The sequence below is a fragment of the Pan troglodytes genome, chromosome 4 (assembly GCF_028858775.2).
Source record: "Pan troglodytes isolate AG18354 chromosome 4, NHGRI_mPanTro3-v2.0_pri, whole genome shotgun sequence".
Lineage (NCBI taxonomy): Eukaryota > Metazoa > Chordata > Mammalia > Primates > Hominidae > Pan > Pan troglodytes.
Genome location: NC_072402.2, coordinates 50,932,234 through 50,949,423, shown reverse-complemented (window position 1 = coordinate 50,949,423; position 17,190 = coordinate 50,932,234). Strand labels below are relative to the sequence as shown.

General features: G+C 37.3%; 1 long non-coding RNA gene across 1 annotated transcript in view; it reads right to left on the bottom strand.

The window, feature by feature from the left end:
- LOC129143962 (uncharacterized) overlaps positions 1-16,737 on the bottom strand; it is a 356,924-nt gene extending 340,187 nt beyond the window's left edge. The window contains exon 1 of the long non-coding RNA XR_008547976.2: positions 16,630-16,737. This is a non-coding gene — a long non-coding RNA (uncharacterized LOC129143962). The remainder of the gene's footprint in view (positions 1-16,629) is intronic.
- Positions 16,738-17,190: the final 453 nt, after the last annotated feature.

Here is a 17,190-nt window from a genome sequence, read left to right as displayed (position 1 = left end):
CCTGCCTTGCTAGATTGTGGAAGTTCTCCTAGATAATATCCTGCAGAGTGTTTTCCAGCTTGGTTCCATTCTCCCTATCACTTTCAGGTACACCAATCAGACGTAGATTTGGTCTTTTCACATAGTCCCATATGTCTTGGAGGCTTTGTTCGTTTCCTTTTAATCTTTTTTCTCTAAACTTCCCTTCTCACTTCATTTCATTCATTTCATCTTCCATCACTGATACCCTTTCTTCCAGTTGATTGCATCGGCTCCTGAGGCTTCTGAGTTCTTCACGTAGTTCTCGAGCCTTGGCTTTCAGCTCCATCAGCTCCTTTAAGCACTTCTCTGTATTGGTTATCCTAGTTATACATTTGTCTAAATTTTTTTCAAAGTTTTCAAGTTCTATTCTCTCAAAAATGATGACCTTAATTAAGTAAGGGCAGGGATTTCCTTTACCCAAGTAGATTTCTTTTTTAGTTGTTCCTAGTGTTTCAAAAATATTAATACTATCAGAAGATAAGCTTTCAAGATGGAGAAAGTCCACTTAGCCTAGCTCTACCCATAATTACCACCAAATTCCAGACAAAATTCAAAGGCAGCAACCAGAGGACTCTGAAAATAAATAAAAGCAGGTTGATGGGGACCTTGGATTAGGGAAAGATTTCTTAAAAGGGACACTAAAAGCACAAACTATAACAGAAAAATACATAATTTTGGTTTAGTCAAATTTTAAAATATAAGTATTTTTACATATAAGTATTTTAAAATTTGATATACTTAAGTCTTTGATATACTTGATTAAGAAAATAAAAATGCAAGCCCAACTGGGGAGAAATATTCATAATGCATCTGTCTGATAATGGACTTGCATCCGTAATATAAAAATAACTCTTACTAGTTACTAAAATGAGGACAAACAACCCAATAAAAATAAGCAGAAGATTTGAATAATTTTCAGAAAAGGAAATCTACAAATGGCAAAATAAGCACATGAAAAGATGCACAACACCATTAGTCATCAGGGAAATGCCCATTAAAACTCTAATGAGATAACACTGCACAATCATTAGAATAGCTAAAAGTTAAACACACACATACAAACACAATATTAAATTCTGGTGAAGATGTGAAGAAACTGGAACTTTCATACACTTTTGAAGAAAGTATAAAATGGTGCAACACCTTTGGAAAACTCTTTGACATTTTCTTTAAAAAAAATTGAACATATATGTACTAAAAAATTCACACTTGGCCAGGCATGGTGGCTCACGCTTGTAATTCCAGCACTTTGGGAGGCCAAGGCAGGTGGGTCACTTGAGGTCAGGAGTTTGAGACCAGCCTGGCCAACATGGTGAAACCCCATCTCTATTAAAAATACAAACATTAGTCAGGCATGGTGGCGGGCGCCTGTAATCCCAGCTACTTGGGAGGCTGAGACGGGAAAATCACTTAAACCTGGGAGGCAGAGGTTGCAGTGAGACAAGACTGTGCCACTGCACTCCAGCCTGGATAATAGAGTGAGACTCCATCTCAAAAAAATAAGTAAATAATAATACACACTTAATACCAAAAGGATAGAAATATGATAAAGAGTCTGTGTGTAAACTGAGATCAAATATACTGTCAGTCTAATTTAATAATAACAAACATAAGTGGCATTCATTACCTGATAGAGAAAATTTAAAAGTACTTCCAGGTTGCCTAGAAGAACAATATCTTCTTAAGCCCGCATAAGGCTACTTATAGGGTCTCAGTCTTTAATAAACCACTATATTATTTATGCAGTGAATAAATCTGCATTTTGGTATTCCAGTGACTTCCCTAGCTGTTCTTTCCTTCCATTAAGAATAGCTACAGTTAAAAATGTAATTATAAAAACAGTCTTACTCGCATGGTCAACATTTTCTTTCCCCTGGGTATCTCTGAATTCTATTTGCTTCCTTAACTGACAATCATATGTTATGCTATGCTTTTTTGGCATGACAGAGCAAATGCACCTGGGGCAGAGCAAGCTGGGTTTCCTTCTGTACCATGTTTCAAAGGAAAAATTGTCAGTAAAATTCTGACTGCTGAATTTTTGCAACTGGTATCACTCTAAGTTACAGAAAGAACACAAAATGTTTAAACAAATATCATACTGATTGAGTACTGGCAGGTGGGAAAACTTGTAAAAAAATCAATGGGATCTGTAACATTTAGCAAGACTCCATCACCCATTATCATGTCAGTAGAAAATGACTTGCATGTTATGGACGCTGTTTGCTAGCTTTGTGAGGACAGTTCTTCTGTACTTGGTGTATGTCCTTGGTAGGACTGATTGTTCTGTTTACAAAAATAAGTACCATTAAAAATAAAAATGTGTTGTCATTGAAAAATAAACGATTGTCGAGCCAAAATGTACCAACTTGCTTACTTCTACCCTCTAATGCATATTAAAAATTTCAAAGACAACAGCTTGAAGCTTTAAGTTATCATTCTTGTAAAATGTCACACAGATTTTACAGCCTTAGATAAGTTCTTTCAGTAGAATAGTGCTAAGGCTTAGACATTTCCAGGGAAGCTTATAGTTACCACTTTTTCTTTTCCTTTCTTTTTTTTTTTTGAGACGGAGTTTCACTCTTTTTGCCCAGGCTGGAGTGCAATGGCGCGATCTTGGCTCACCACAACCTCCTCCACCCGGGTGCAAACTATTCTCCTGCCTCAGCCTCCCAAGTAGCCAGGATTACAGGCATGCGCCACCACGCCCAGCTAATTTTGTATTTTTAGTAGAGACGGGATTTCTCCGTGTTGGTCAGACTGGTCTCAAACTCCCGACCTCAGGTGATCCACCCGCCTCGGCCTCCCAAAGTGCTGGGATTACAGGCGTGAGCCACCGTGCCCAGCCTAGTTACCACTTTTTCAACGGATTGATATGAGTGAGGAGGATTGAAAAATCATAACAAAAACAAAATAATCAGAACAAGGAAAGGGGCTTTTCCAATTGATTATGAACAAATTTATAGTGAGAATTAATGTCACAGTATTTTCTTAAAATTATGGTGACCCAAGAATTAATGTGTGCAATATTCATGTTGTATTTCTATTCTTAGTTTTGTTTCTGTTATGTTGTAGAATTACTATATTTAATCTTTACAAAGAATTCCCCCAAATCTGTAGAATTCTATTCTAGGCACAAAATAAAAGTCATCAATATAATCACACTATGTGCAGCATCTAACTTTAAATGTCTTTGAAACTCATAATTTTACTTCATTATGAGTGAATAGCTACTATAAGCAAAACACTTTAGCGACAAGAAGCTATTTAGGATCAGGTTCCTGTCTTTAAGGAGTTTACAGTAATGTGTGAAATAACATAGATACACAATAGTTGTGAGGTATAACATTATGCTAAGGAAGTTTATGTGTGCTATGTAGAATTATAGGTCATTTTCTTTCAAAGTAGACAAATGATTATAAGAGCAATCATAGGGGTTGTGCCACTCAAACTTATTCTTATCCAATGTGTAGCATTTTAATGAATAATTTTAGAAATGGAATATATTCCAGGATGAATTAATAGTATACTAGATCCTTGAAAAACATGAGTTTGAGCTGTGAGGGTCTGCTTACACACAGCTTTTCTTCTGCCTCTGCCACCCCTGAGGCAGCAAAAACCCCCTTCCTCTTCCTTTTCTCCCTCAGCCTACTGAATATGAAGAGTAGAATCAAGACCTTTATGATGATCCATTTCCACTTAATGAATTGTAAATATATTTTCTCATCCTCATGATTTTTTAATAACACTTTTCTGTAAACTACTTTATTGTAAGAATATACTATATAATACATATAACATACAACATATGTGTTAATTGACTGTTTACATTATCAGTCAGGCTTCCTGTCAACAGTAGGCTATTAGTAGTGTGAAAGGAACATAAATCTCAGGACCCTAAAATCACTAAGCCAAGGAAAAAGTCAAGCTGGGAAATATATCAGGCAAACCTGCCTCCCATTTTATTCCAAAACAAGATAGCTACAAAGGTAAGAAGCTACATACCTCCCTCACTTTGCCCACAGAGAAACTTTTTGTGGGTGAAGAACAGAACTCACAGTTATCCCTCTGAAGCTAACCTAAGACAAATGCATATCTGATTGCTTCTTCTGCCCTATCATTTACATAAAAATGCATATTCACTGAGCCAGACTAAATTGCATATTCAGTGGAAGGCAGATCTAGGACTCAAAAGAATGCAACCTTTTGTGTCTTATGTACTTCTGACCCAGAAGCTCCCACTTTGAGCTATTCTGCCTTACCTGACCAAACCAATGTAGGTCTTACACATATTGATTGATGTCTCATGTCTCCCTAAAATGTATAAAAGCAAGCTGTACCCTGACCACCTTGGGCACATGTTGTCAGGACCTGCTGAGGCTGTGTCACGGGCATGTACTTAACCTTAGAAAAATAAACTTTCTAAATTGACAGACCTGTCTCAGATATATAGGGTTCACTGTATTCCCGGACAGAAAGAGGTCTGGTGGCTTGTTCTCGCAGTCCAATAATGAGATGCAGACAGACTGGGGAAAAAGAAAGTTTATTTTTGCAACCAGTTACAAGGAGAAGGTCAGAGTAACTCATCAGACCAACGCAGTTACAATATTTTTTCTAGTGCATATATACATTTTAAGCTCTCTGCCTATGTGTGGGAGTGCACCTACAAGCAGGAGTGTTTCTTTCAACCTGTATCTAATCATTAGGGTCTGGGGTCTTAATGGGTTTGTTTTTGCATTCCAGCCGTTGTACTTAGTTACCAGTTTCTCCAGTTCTTTAATGTTTAACTTATATATTCATCAGAGTTATAGTAAAGGATTAGTGAAAACTGACTGTTCTGGTTACTAATGGAAACCTGGCCTGCCACAATCCCCACTGTCAATTTGTACGTGATTTCTAGCATGTTAGTTAATTTTTTCAAGTACTGGTTTGTTAAAAGACTAGTACAAAAGTGTAAACTATGACATAGCCAACTAAGGGAAAGTGGGTATGTATTCCCTCCATCTACTTCTTGCTGAAGAGGGTTGTCATCAAGGGGCGCTAGAGTGGAAGATGTCTATCTGGTGCTGGTAATGTTTCTGGCTTTAGAGACTCAAAGGCAGTGCCTGATAAAACATGATCTTGTGAGCCTGAGGAATGTTTTGGAACAGCATATAACAATAATATCATTCACAACATAGTATTATGCTCATGCCCAGGAAGGCAGCTAGGACAAGAAGAATTTTCTGCCACCAGGAAAGTGTTCTACCAAATCAAGATATTATAAACCTAATTTTTCCTTGTATGTGGGGGACCCACCAAGGCAGCCCCATGGTGCCAGAGAGGGGTAATAGAGCACAGACCCAGCAAGAGTCTTGCTGTAAGCTATTTGCATAATCTTTGCCCATTGTAGGAAAAGGTTAGAGGTACGCGGAAATAACAATGTAAAACAGCAGCAATGTAAAGCAGCAATGTAACAATGTAAAACAATACTTTATCATCTTTTGAACAGAAATCCTAGGCCTTCAAGGGGTTCTGTCTCCCATTTGGCAGCCTTGGTGTCCTGTGTCATGAATGTTTCCTCCGGCAGGAACTTCTTCACCCGCATGTGGTGGATCCATGGCTTGATGCCAGCCAGTTTCATTGCCAAATTGGTAGTCAGCAGCATGTCATGGGGCCCTTTCTATTTCTCCTGTAGCTGCTGACTTGGGCTCATTTCTCTTTATTCTTTCAGCAGCACTTGATCACCAGGCTGGTACAAGTGACACAGTTTTGCTGAGTTTACGATACTCCTGTTGCAAGCAAGCTTATGCAAAACATTAAGTATTTGTCCCAAGTGAGTAGCATAGTGTTTAATAGTTGGCTTTCTATTAAGAGGTACCCAAGTAACCCAAGACAGATTAGCAGCAAAGGGTCTCCCATTTATAATTTTATAGGGATTTAACCTCATCCCACTTCTAGGGGTCACTTACCCAAAGCAGTACAATGCTGAGTACCTGAATCCATTTTAGTTGGCACAGTTTGGCACTGTTTTTGTGTTTGATTCATCCTTTCAGTCTGTCCAGAAGGTTGTGGTTTCCATGCTGTGTGAGTTTCCAATTTACTCCAAGCACCTTGTTTACTTGGGACAGCTAGCTGCAGGGCTGTAGTAAAGATGATCAGTTCTGCTTTCTGTTCAGAGGTTCCTATTGGTGAAGTCCTTACTTCTATTACCTCTGAAAAGGTTACCACAGCATATGCAGCATTCCTTCTTTCATTGGTTACCAGGCTGCTCCCATCCACAATATCCAGTCTGCCTGTGGAAGGGCTGTGTCCTTTAAGTGAGGGCGACTGGAAAATACCTGGTCAATAATTTCTAAACAGTTATAGGTTCTTTTGGCTCTTTGGTAGAGAGAAGTAATGTAGCTGGGTTTAAGACGCTAGCAGTCTGCAATTTCACTGTGGGATTATCTAAGAGTGTGGCCTGGTATTTGCCCAGCCTGCCCTAGTGTCCACCAATAGCCTCCCTTTTGTTCTAGTAACACTAGCACCTGGCGAGGCACGTAGATCATGATAGGCTGTCTCACAGTCAACGTTTCAGCTTCCTTTAATAGCAGGCATGTGGCAGTGACTGCCCTTAAGCAAAGGGGCCAGACTTCGGCCACAGTATGCAGTTGTTTAGAAAAGTAAGCCACTGGCTGCATTATTTATCCTAATTTTTGTGTAAGGACCCCTAGTGCTAGACCCAATCTCTCATGCATGTAAAGTTGAAAGGGCTTGTGAGAATTTGGGAGCTCCAGGGCTAGGGTGGAGGTCAACTTATGTTTTAGTTATTCAAATGTCTGCTGGTGGTTTGTTTTCCAAAGGAGTTGTTGTTAGCTCCCTTCAACAGTTCATATAGTGGTTTTACCAGCAGTCCATAGTTAGGAATCCAGACCCGACAAAGCCCTTGCCATGCCTACAAATCCTCTCAGCTACCTTTTGGTATGAATGCTGTGATGGATGTGATTGTGTTTCGCTTTTTCACCTTTAAAACTCTGGTTCCCTTCTGTAAGAGGAAGCCAAAATATTCCACAGTTTGTTGGTATATTTGAGCCTTTCCTGATACCAACAGGTTGCTAGACAGTTGAGAGTTTTAATGATATTATTCTGACATTCCCATCTTGAAGTGTTAGATATTAGTAAATTATCCACATATTGTAACAGTACCCCATTTTTCAATTGTAAACTCCTTAAATTTTGAGTCAATGCTTCTCCAAATACAGCTGGAGAGTTTTTAAATCCTAGTGGGAGCACAGTCCAATAATAATGAAACCTTGCTGATGCTTCAGGATCTGTTCATTCAGAGGCAAACGACAACTGACTTTCTGTGTCTATGGGTATGCAAAAGAAAGCATATTTCTTTTTTTTTTTTTTATTTGAAACAGAATTTCACTCTTGTTGCCCAGGATGGAGTGCAATGGCGTGATCTCAGCTCACTGTAACTTCCGCCTCCCAGGTTCAAACGATTCTCCTGCCTCGTCCTTCCAAGTAGCCGGGATTACAGGCGACTGCCACTACGCCTGGCTAATTTTTGTATTTTTAGTACAGGGTTTCGCCACGTTGGCCAGGCTGGTCTCAAACTCCTGACCCAAGTGATCCACCCACCTCAGCCTACCAAAGTGTTGGGATTACAGGTGTGAGCCACTGTGCCCAGCCAAGAAAGCATATTTCAAATCCAATACTGTAAATCATTTATGATCTCCAGGGAGAGAAATGAATATAACATCCCAGGGTTAGCTACACTTGGATGTATGCCCTCTAAAATATTCCAGTTTAGTTCTGTGCAGGGAATTGACCCATCAGGATCTGGATGTTCATCAGGAAGGTATTGTGCCTCTTCCTTTGCTTCATTTAAAACCAGCCACCACTCATCTGCCATGAGCATGTTTAGAAGAGCCTGCATGCACCTCTGCCCAGGAAGGACAGTGTGCAGCCAATATTTTGGTATTATAAGCCCAATAATATCCCAGTGGAGCTCCTTGCTGATTGACTCCTACTGGATATTATCCTAGTGGAATGGCCCATCTCCAGACCTGGGGACTCCCCAGCCAAATTAGTATCTTGCCTAGTCCATGGAGGAAACAATAGCCCTGCTGCCTCCCCGTACTCTGAGGGTGACATTCCCTCTCTTTCCTGAGCTGGGCAGTAGCTACTATGGAGTTCAGGGTATTAACTGTTGGGTTTCAGACGTTTTCTCTTCCTCCCCTGGGGTGTCAGGACAGACCTTCGCAGTGCCTTGCACCATTAACTTATTTCCTTTTTCTTTAGCATCCTTATTATACAGCAATGTAAATATCTGGATGTAAGGTATTTTGCCCCACTTGCCTGACCTCTGACAGAGCAATTTTAATTGATAAATGGTATGAAAATGTAAAGATCCAAAAACCAGCCACTGTTCCTCAGACCCCAAAACACATATTGGCCAGGCTATGTCAAAATAGAAGATTAATTTCTTTCAGTCATGGGTGGTAGATAACCAAAGTGCTTCCAATCTGATAAAAGTCTCCCTAGAAGACTATTTGTAGGTATAGATGCAGTGTTGCCCATACTGAGTATTCTAAACTTAACAAATATCAGACAAACAGAACAAATTTTCAAAAACAAATGTAAATAAATTCCTCAAACAAATGCAAAGCAGGTTATCTCAAGGAGTCTTATTATTTCCTCAGTAGTACCCAAACAAATGGCTACATGAGCCCAAATAGAGGAAATAATAGACTCCTGGCTTAGGATCCAATTTGACTCACCTTTTGAGTGCAACTGCTCCCAATCTCTATTCTTTCCCAGTAATAGAGAGACGGGCAGTCTTTGCAGCCAGAAAGGTCCTCAGGAGAGTCCCCAGGACAAACCATACCAGGCAGCTGCTGGGGGTCACCCAAAGACTACCTCTTTGCGAGCCGCTGGCTGCTGAGCTCTCCTGGGAGAGTTACCAGATTTGCTCCCGGACAGAATGAGGCCTGGCTGCTTGTCCTGGTGATCCAATAATGAGATGTAGGCAGACTGGGAAAGAAGGGAGTTTATTTCTGCAACCAGTTACAAGGAGAAGGTCAGAGTAACTCACCAGACCAACTCAAGGTTAGAAGATATTTTCTAGTGCTCATATACATCTCAAGCTCCCTGTCTATGAGTGGGAGTGCACCTACAAGCAGGAGTGTTTCATTCAATCTACTTCTAATCTTTAACTAGGGTCTGGGGTCTCAATGGGTTTGTTTTTGCATTCCAGTCCTTGTACTTAGGTACCACCTTCTCCGGTTCTTTAATGTTTAACTTATACATTCATCAGAGTTATAGTAAAGGGTTAGTAGAAACTGACTGTTCTGATTGCTAATGGAAACCTGGCCTGCCACAACAGTAGTTAAGCTGTAGGGGACTTAGAAGTTATACACTGATTTTTGCCTACATGAGACTACGTCCCTAATCCCCATATTGTTCAAGGGTCAACGGTATAAACAAAGAAGTGGGCATGGGGATAAAAGCACATTTCAAAAATGCTGATTCTATCATCAGTTTTTTGGCACTAAATGGTTTACATAGGGAGGTAGCAAGAAAAGAAAAGTGAGTTCTGCAGGAGAAATCTGATACGTGACCAATCTCTCTAATTTTGAAAGCTATTTAGATCTTTTCAAAAGCAAATATAAAATTATTTGAAAAAAATCCTGATAAAGATGCAAGAGGAATCCACATTCTATTTGTGTATAAAAATATTCTTTTAAGTGTGTTTTATAGTCTGCCTGAGGAAAAATAAATAGCCCACACATTTCACTTAGGATATATAAAGTATGCTTGTAGGACAGATCAGGTTTAAATGGCACCAGGATTCTGCAGTGCTATTTTTTTTTTTAATGTGCAATTGCTTAAGAAAGAGTATCAAAGCAGAAAGTTATCTCTGAAGAAAGATAGCTTACTGGGATTTTGTGCAAGGATAACAAAGATTGTGCAGTATTTAAGGTGTTATGTAGTGCCATGTTGACACAAACTAAGATATGTTGCAATCTTGTTTCTGCTGATTGAAAACTGCATGAATTGCCTATTTCTGGCTATAATGGATTAGCTTATATCAGACCAAACTTCTACCAAAAACATCTAGAGACTATGAATAAAAGATGTAAAATCACTGTTTGAAGGAATTGATAAGACAGGGAGATGACAAATGCAGAGAGGTGAAACTAACATTTGAGGAAACTTTAACCAAAGGCCTTTACAGATCCTAAAATGGCTCTTGAGGAGTTTAGAAGTTGAGCAGAGCACTTAACAATCACAGAGGAGCGGGCGAAGAAAAATTGGGGATCTAGGTATGCCAAGAAGGAAACGCTCTGATAAACAGAAGTCTTTCGGTAGGGATTCCCAAAGGGTTGCATGGCATTAATAGAAACAAAAGCATATTGATATAAAATCTTAGTAGTCCAATATTATTAAATAAATTAAATCCTTAATTCAAACCCTTCAAAAAGAAAACTTTTGGCCCAGATTGCTTTAGCAGTCATTTCTTCAAAACAGTTAACTCTCTATCTTCATTGAATAGAAGGAAAAGCAACACTTTGTAATTGTTCACAATGCCAATGAAACCTTAACACAAAAACTTTAAAAGAACAGAACAAGAAAGGAAAATCTTTAACATAAAAATAAGTGAGAAGAAATTCTACACACAACATTAGCCAACCAAATCCGGTGATAAAAAAATATAAAACACATTCTGAATGGAGTTTTAAAAACAGAAAATATCATATGTTGGCAAGGCTGTAAAACAACTAGAGATCCCATACACTGAAAGCAGGGGAGTAAATCAGCACAACTATGCTGGAAAGCTATTAGTATCAACTATGAAACCTTTATGACAATAGGAATTCCACTCCTGGGTATACAGTTAACACAAGTAAGAGCATATTTGCACTACAAGTGTTGTGCAAGATTGTTTTAACTGTCTACAACAGCTAAAAACTAGGAATAACTCAAATCCTTATCAACAGAAGAAAGGACAATGTATCTTCATATAATAGGATATTATACAGAACAGAATGAATAAAATACATGTGCAATACATGTGCATCTCACAGGCAACATATTGTGGCTTGAGAAGGCAGGAAAATAAATTCAAATACTCTATAATTCCACTTATAAAAGATTCAAAAACAGGCAAAATTAATTTTTGATGTAAGAAGTCTGGATAGTGTACACACTTGAGAAGGAGGCTGAATAGAAACTTGGAAGAGAAACAGAAGGATTGTGCAGTATTTAATAATTTGTTATGTTTCTTTTATGATGATGATGATGATGATTTTTACCTAAATTGTGCTTATATAGTACATTAACTTTGGGGTAAGATAACAAGCTGTACCCAGATGATTTAAAAATTTTCTGTATTTTATGCTTCAATAAAAACATGTACTTAAAAAACTGTTGTTAAAAAAGGAAGAAAACTAATTTAATTTGTCATACTTTACAGAACTATAAAATCCATAGATGGAAGAGAATTTGAGGATTACTTAAATCCACACTACAAGTTTATTTTACAAATGAAGACATAAGTTTCAGGTTAGGTAGTGAACATATGGGTGTTTTCACTTTGAGAGAATTCATTAAGCTATCTATTATTACCATGCGCATTTTTTGTGTACATACCTTAATTTCAGAATTTATTTTTAAATTGAGGCACTAGAGAAGAGAGAAAAGTCCTATGATTTTAAAAAATAGCTTATTTTTTAGAGAGTACTTGAAATTAGCTAAATTTTGGCACAGATAAAACTCCTCCAATAGTGATAGGGTAATTAAGGTTGGCAGCAACGAAAGAGAACTACAAACAGCAAGCTGATGGAAAATGTTATGTGTGAATTACGTACTGGGTTTTTCATATTTGAACCACCAGAAGCATGAGAAATACATGTTTAAAATGTAAAGAAGGTATTAAAAGTTAAATAATATTAGCTAAACTTTATGCTTACTTAGCATTCATTGAAACTAATATTCATTAAATATTTTTGACTATTTTGATAAAGACATGTCTTAGAAAAGCATATTTTATTGAGTTATCTGTTAATTTTTTAAAAAAGGTTTTTGATAATCATGGCTGGTAAAATATACTTCACCACCTTCACCACTCATAATTCTAACACAATGCCTGAAGAAAAGTTAATTAACAGAAATAAGCAGGACATTATCAAATTAATAGTTTTAAAAGTAATTAAAAATAATACAACACATTTCCCACTGAAAAGATACAAACTACTGGATGCACAATAAATGCCTTCAAATTTGATGTCAAAGGCTTTTGACTAATGTTATGACTTTGTAACACATTCCATCATTTTCTCCTATAGATTTCTAAAAAAGAACTATAATGCAGATCAATATTCAAGAGAAAATGGAAGCTAGAGGGAAATCCTTTAATCAATGGTATTATATCTGAAAAGGTTATGCTGATACATAGGGAGATAAGGAAGTTGCTCAAGAATTGTTAAGTAAGATACATTATTGTTGAAGCAGCCATTCAAGAATCGCTAAAGAAATGATTTATGAAATCTTGGATATTCCCAAATATGTGACCTTGGGCAAGATTTATTTTGGTTATTTACATATCTCTATTAGTGAGCAATTACCATAAGAACTCTATGATATTTATATACAGATTTTGAATTTTTTTTTTTTTTTTTTTTTTTTTTTTTTTTTGAGACGGAGTCTCGCTCTGTCGCCCAGGCTGGAGTGCAGTGGCGCGATCTCGGCTCACTGCAAGCTCCGCCTCCCGGGTTCACGCCATTCTCCTGCCTCAGCCTCCCGAGTAGCTGGGACTACAGGCGCCCGCTACCACGCCCGGCTAATTTTTTTTTGTATTTTTAGTAGAGACGGGGTTTCACCGTGTTAGCCAGGATGGTCTCGATCTCCTGACCTCGTGATCCGCCCGCCTCGGCCTCCCAAAGTGCTGGGATTACAGGCGTGAGCCACCGCGCCCGGCCAGATTTTGAAAATTTTGCGTAGATCTATTTCGTCCCTTCCAGGCAATAAAATTTCCATAATATCAAAAACTAAAAAGGAACAAAAATCAACCTCTTCATTTCATTTCACTTGTTTTTTCTATGGTGATCATCACTCCTCTGGGAGGGTAGGAACGTGGGAGGAGGGTCCTGTACATAATAAATATTTACACCATTATTGTTCCCACAGTTCTGAATATAGGAAAGAACAATATCCATACAGTCTAGCATCTTTCAAGAGATCATTTTTCTAAGTTCCTAAAAATTAAGTCAAAGATAATTTATTCTTTTCTAGTAAATATTAGATAAAATTATATTTGTTTTTTATCTACATCTTTCTCCCAAAGAGAGGTAAAACTCAAAAATGAATTACTTTCTAACTCAGATCTCATAGTGGCAACTCTAGAGAGTAGTATTACAAAATAGGTTTAAAAATTTACTGGTTTCAAATGTGACTGTTTTTCAAGTGTCCAGAAAAAATAAAGGAAACCTCCAAATTTAATGTAACCATATGGATGTACTAACTAAACATTCCCTAAAATAAAAACTTGAACTCTCCAATAAACATATTATGCCTTTAAATATCTGAGGGTGAATTAAAATTTACTTTTGTAATGTGAAAAGTATTAGTTTATTACAACCATTATTCTTTCTATATGCAAAATATTCCCAGAATCATCCTCCAGACTAATATCTCCTCTTTATTGTTTCCCTAACTCTTGTTTGATATATCATTTTTAAGAAACCTGACCCATTTTGTACATATTTAATCAGAAATTCAAAAAAGTACATTCAAGATAGCTAGAGCAATAATTCCAAATCTCTTTAAATTCTCTATTTCCTCTAGATAATTCCACAAGTAAAAATTTTGAATTGTGATGGGTCATGGAGAATTCTGTTGGTCATGAAAATGGTTCAATATCAGATAATAATCTGCATTGTTGTAGAATAAAATCTTAGGACTTAATGGATAAATGCTCGTGAGATAGACCCTGACCCTGAAGTTCAGGTTCCCATTTCAGATAAGCAGCAGATCCACATCTTGTTCTAAAACGTACCAGTAGCAAGCTGAGCAAGATATTCAGAAAACAGGACACTGCTATAAGCAGTCACTAAAAGGGAGTTGACCAGTATTGCTCTCTTATGCAGCATTTCATTCTTCTTAATGAAGCAGAGTAAATAGCAGGAAAGGAGACACATTTTCCTCATTGGGCATCACTACCTTGGTAGCTTTCTAGTCTATTCAACAAATATTAACAGTCTAGTACTTATGGAAGCACTTTACGCTTGCCTTACTGGGGATGCCACATCTGAGAAGTGGCAGGACAGTGAGTAATCCAATCCATCAAGAATGTTCAGCCATTTAGAGCACCACTCAATGCCCAAATAAAAACAAGTTCTGCCAGTTTTATTAGCATTTTTATCAAATATTCATGAAACCTGTAGTTTCCACTGAATACATTTTTTATTAGAGAAAAACAGGAAGGTAGTATAACTTTAATATCAGTGTCAAGAGAGAGAGTTTGCAGGGCAATCCCACTGATTAAAAGAGTTGCAATCCTCCAAAAGCTTTCTTTGTACTGAAGAATGAATTAAATGAATCATGACCAAGTTGTATATTTCAGGAATTCCAGGTTACATCAAATTGGAATAATTAATGTATTGAGATAAAATGTGGAATAAACATAAAATCTTTTAAATTAGGGGTCCTAAGGCAGGGTGCAGTGGCTCACACCTGTAATCCCAGCACTTTGGGAGGCTAAGGTGGGCAGATCATGAGGTCAGGAGATCGAGACCACCCTGGCTAACAAGGTGAAACCCCGTCTCTACTAAAAATACGAAAAAATTAGCCGGGCGTTGTGGCGGGCGCCTGTAGTCCCAGCTACTCAGGAGGCTGAGGCAGGAGAATGACGTGAACCCGGGAGGCAGAGCTTGCAGTGAGCCGAGATTGCACCACTGCATGCCAGCCTTGGTGACACAGTGAGACTCCGTCTCAAAAAAAAAAAAAAAAAAAAAGGATACCAAATGGCATTATATCTATTTTTAATGATTCATTCTTTTAAATATCTAAAGCAAGTATAACCAAATATTATCATTAAAGTTGCTTAGTATGTACACAAGTGTTCATTATATTTATCTCTGAATTTATGTTTGAAAAAATATGATAAACTTATTTTAATGAATTACAAGCTTCAAAAATTATAAATACATATGTTTTAAAACATTTAAAAAGGATATACAGTAATAACAAAATTTATAATAATGGAAATGTATCTATTTCCTCTTTTCCAACACCCAATTGTTCTCCCAAGAAAAGTCAATTTCAATTATATTAGCTGGATCTTCTATCTTGCTAAATAATATGCCTTCACAGTTATTTCTTGGTATATTGATTTTTAGAGTTTACCAGTTGATAATTATTTGGCATCCTTCCAGATGCACACACTTTAAGTCCAAGTGTAATTATATCTTTATTTTAATACCTGTATTATTTATCTTTGAAGATTTTTACACACCTGTATTTTTTTGCCTTATCAACTATAGATAAAATCTTTCAACCACAGAACTTTTGTGAATGAAGATCTTTGTATACCAACTCTTCTCTCTACTCCCTCCCAGTTGCTGTCTTATTCACTCTTACGTTGTCAGACTTTGTTAGCTGAAACCAGATCTAACCCTTGCAATGATACTTAAGGCCTCCATGATTTGCTTTAGGGTGCGGCCTAAACATAAAAAATCAGTCTCCAATATCTTTATCACCGTGATTAGTATACTCTGTGCTTTGCCTTAGGGTGGAGCCTAACAATGGAAAACCAGTCTCCAATATCTTTGTCATCATGAAATGTCCAAAGTGGCTCCTAGTCACCCATGTCTGGAGGCTGGGCTGGGATAATTGTAACAGATTGAGGAGGTCGATCATAGCTCTCTCTTCTTGTGTCCTCTCCACGTGGCTAGCTTAGGCTTCCTCACATATTGACCATCTTGGGATAGTCCTCCTTATAATGTGGCTGTTGGATTCACCCCAAGTGAATGTTTCAAGAAACCAAGGCAGAAGCTGAGGACTTATGATTTAGCTTCAGACGTCATGAAGCATCACTTCTGCCACAGTCTGTTAATAACACAGGGCCAGCTCAGATTCAAAGACTAGGAAGTTTAATTCATTTAGGGTTATCTTTGGATGAATACACATCAGAACTCAGATAGGTTGACTCTATTTTTTTGTAGTATCCAATGATTTTATTTTTTTCCATTTTCTTTCAATAGGTTTTTAGGGAACAGGTGATGTTTGGTTACATGAATAAGTTCTTTAGTGGTGATTTCTGAGATTTTGGTGCACCCATCACCCAACCAGTGTGCACTATTAGTATCCAGTGATTTTCATACAATATATGTTACTAGTCAGATTTCTTATTCCTTCATGGAAGATTCTTAAAGTTCAAGTATATTTTCTTTACATTTGTGTCTGCACTGGCATATTAAAGGTACTCAAATATTTAATGTACAATTAAACCTGATTGCAAAAATTTGCTTTTGGTCCTCTTTATTTTAGCCTGGGTTCTTAAAAACAGACATTCTGATGTCTCAGTAATAATATAACATAATTTTACTATTTCTTACATTAAGAGCCATAATATCTCAAACTCACCTGGTCTCTTGTTTGCTAACGAGGGTTAGCAATCTAGCCTCGTGATAGCCTTTGGAGAGGCATTGGTTTCTTTTTGTTCTTCCTTGGAGGCAATTTCCTTTCTTGAAGTCAAATTTCTCTCTGGAAAAGACAAATAAGCAAACCAACAAATAACTCTCTTTTCTCTGTTGACATTTATACTGAGGCCTGGCATTACCACTGCATCAGCTGCTTTCAATTAAGTTTTTCAGGCTGTTGCTGGATAAATGAGTAAACATCTTGCTTTCCAAAATGGCCCCAAATGTTTTAAACATCAACCAACATTATATAAACAATTTAATGCAACAATTATAGTTTAAACAGTTTTTTTCACTATATACACCTAGTAGCTTAACCTTCTTCTTACCCAGTACTCTCCCTGCCAAATTCAAGCTAATTACCCCAATTACATTTTTAATGTTTGCTTTGTTCAGCCTATTTCTGTAATAAACAAGATTTTTTGTACAATTTCAGGTGGTACTTTTCATATTAATATATTAGCAAATTTAGTTACCAACTACAGAACACTTGAGTTAAGTAAGA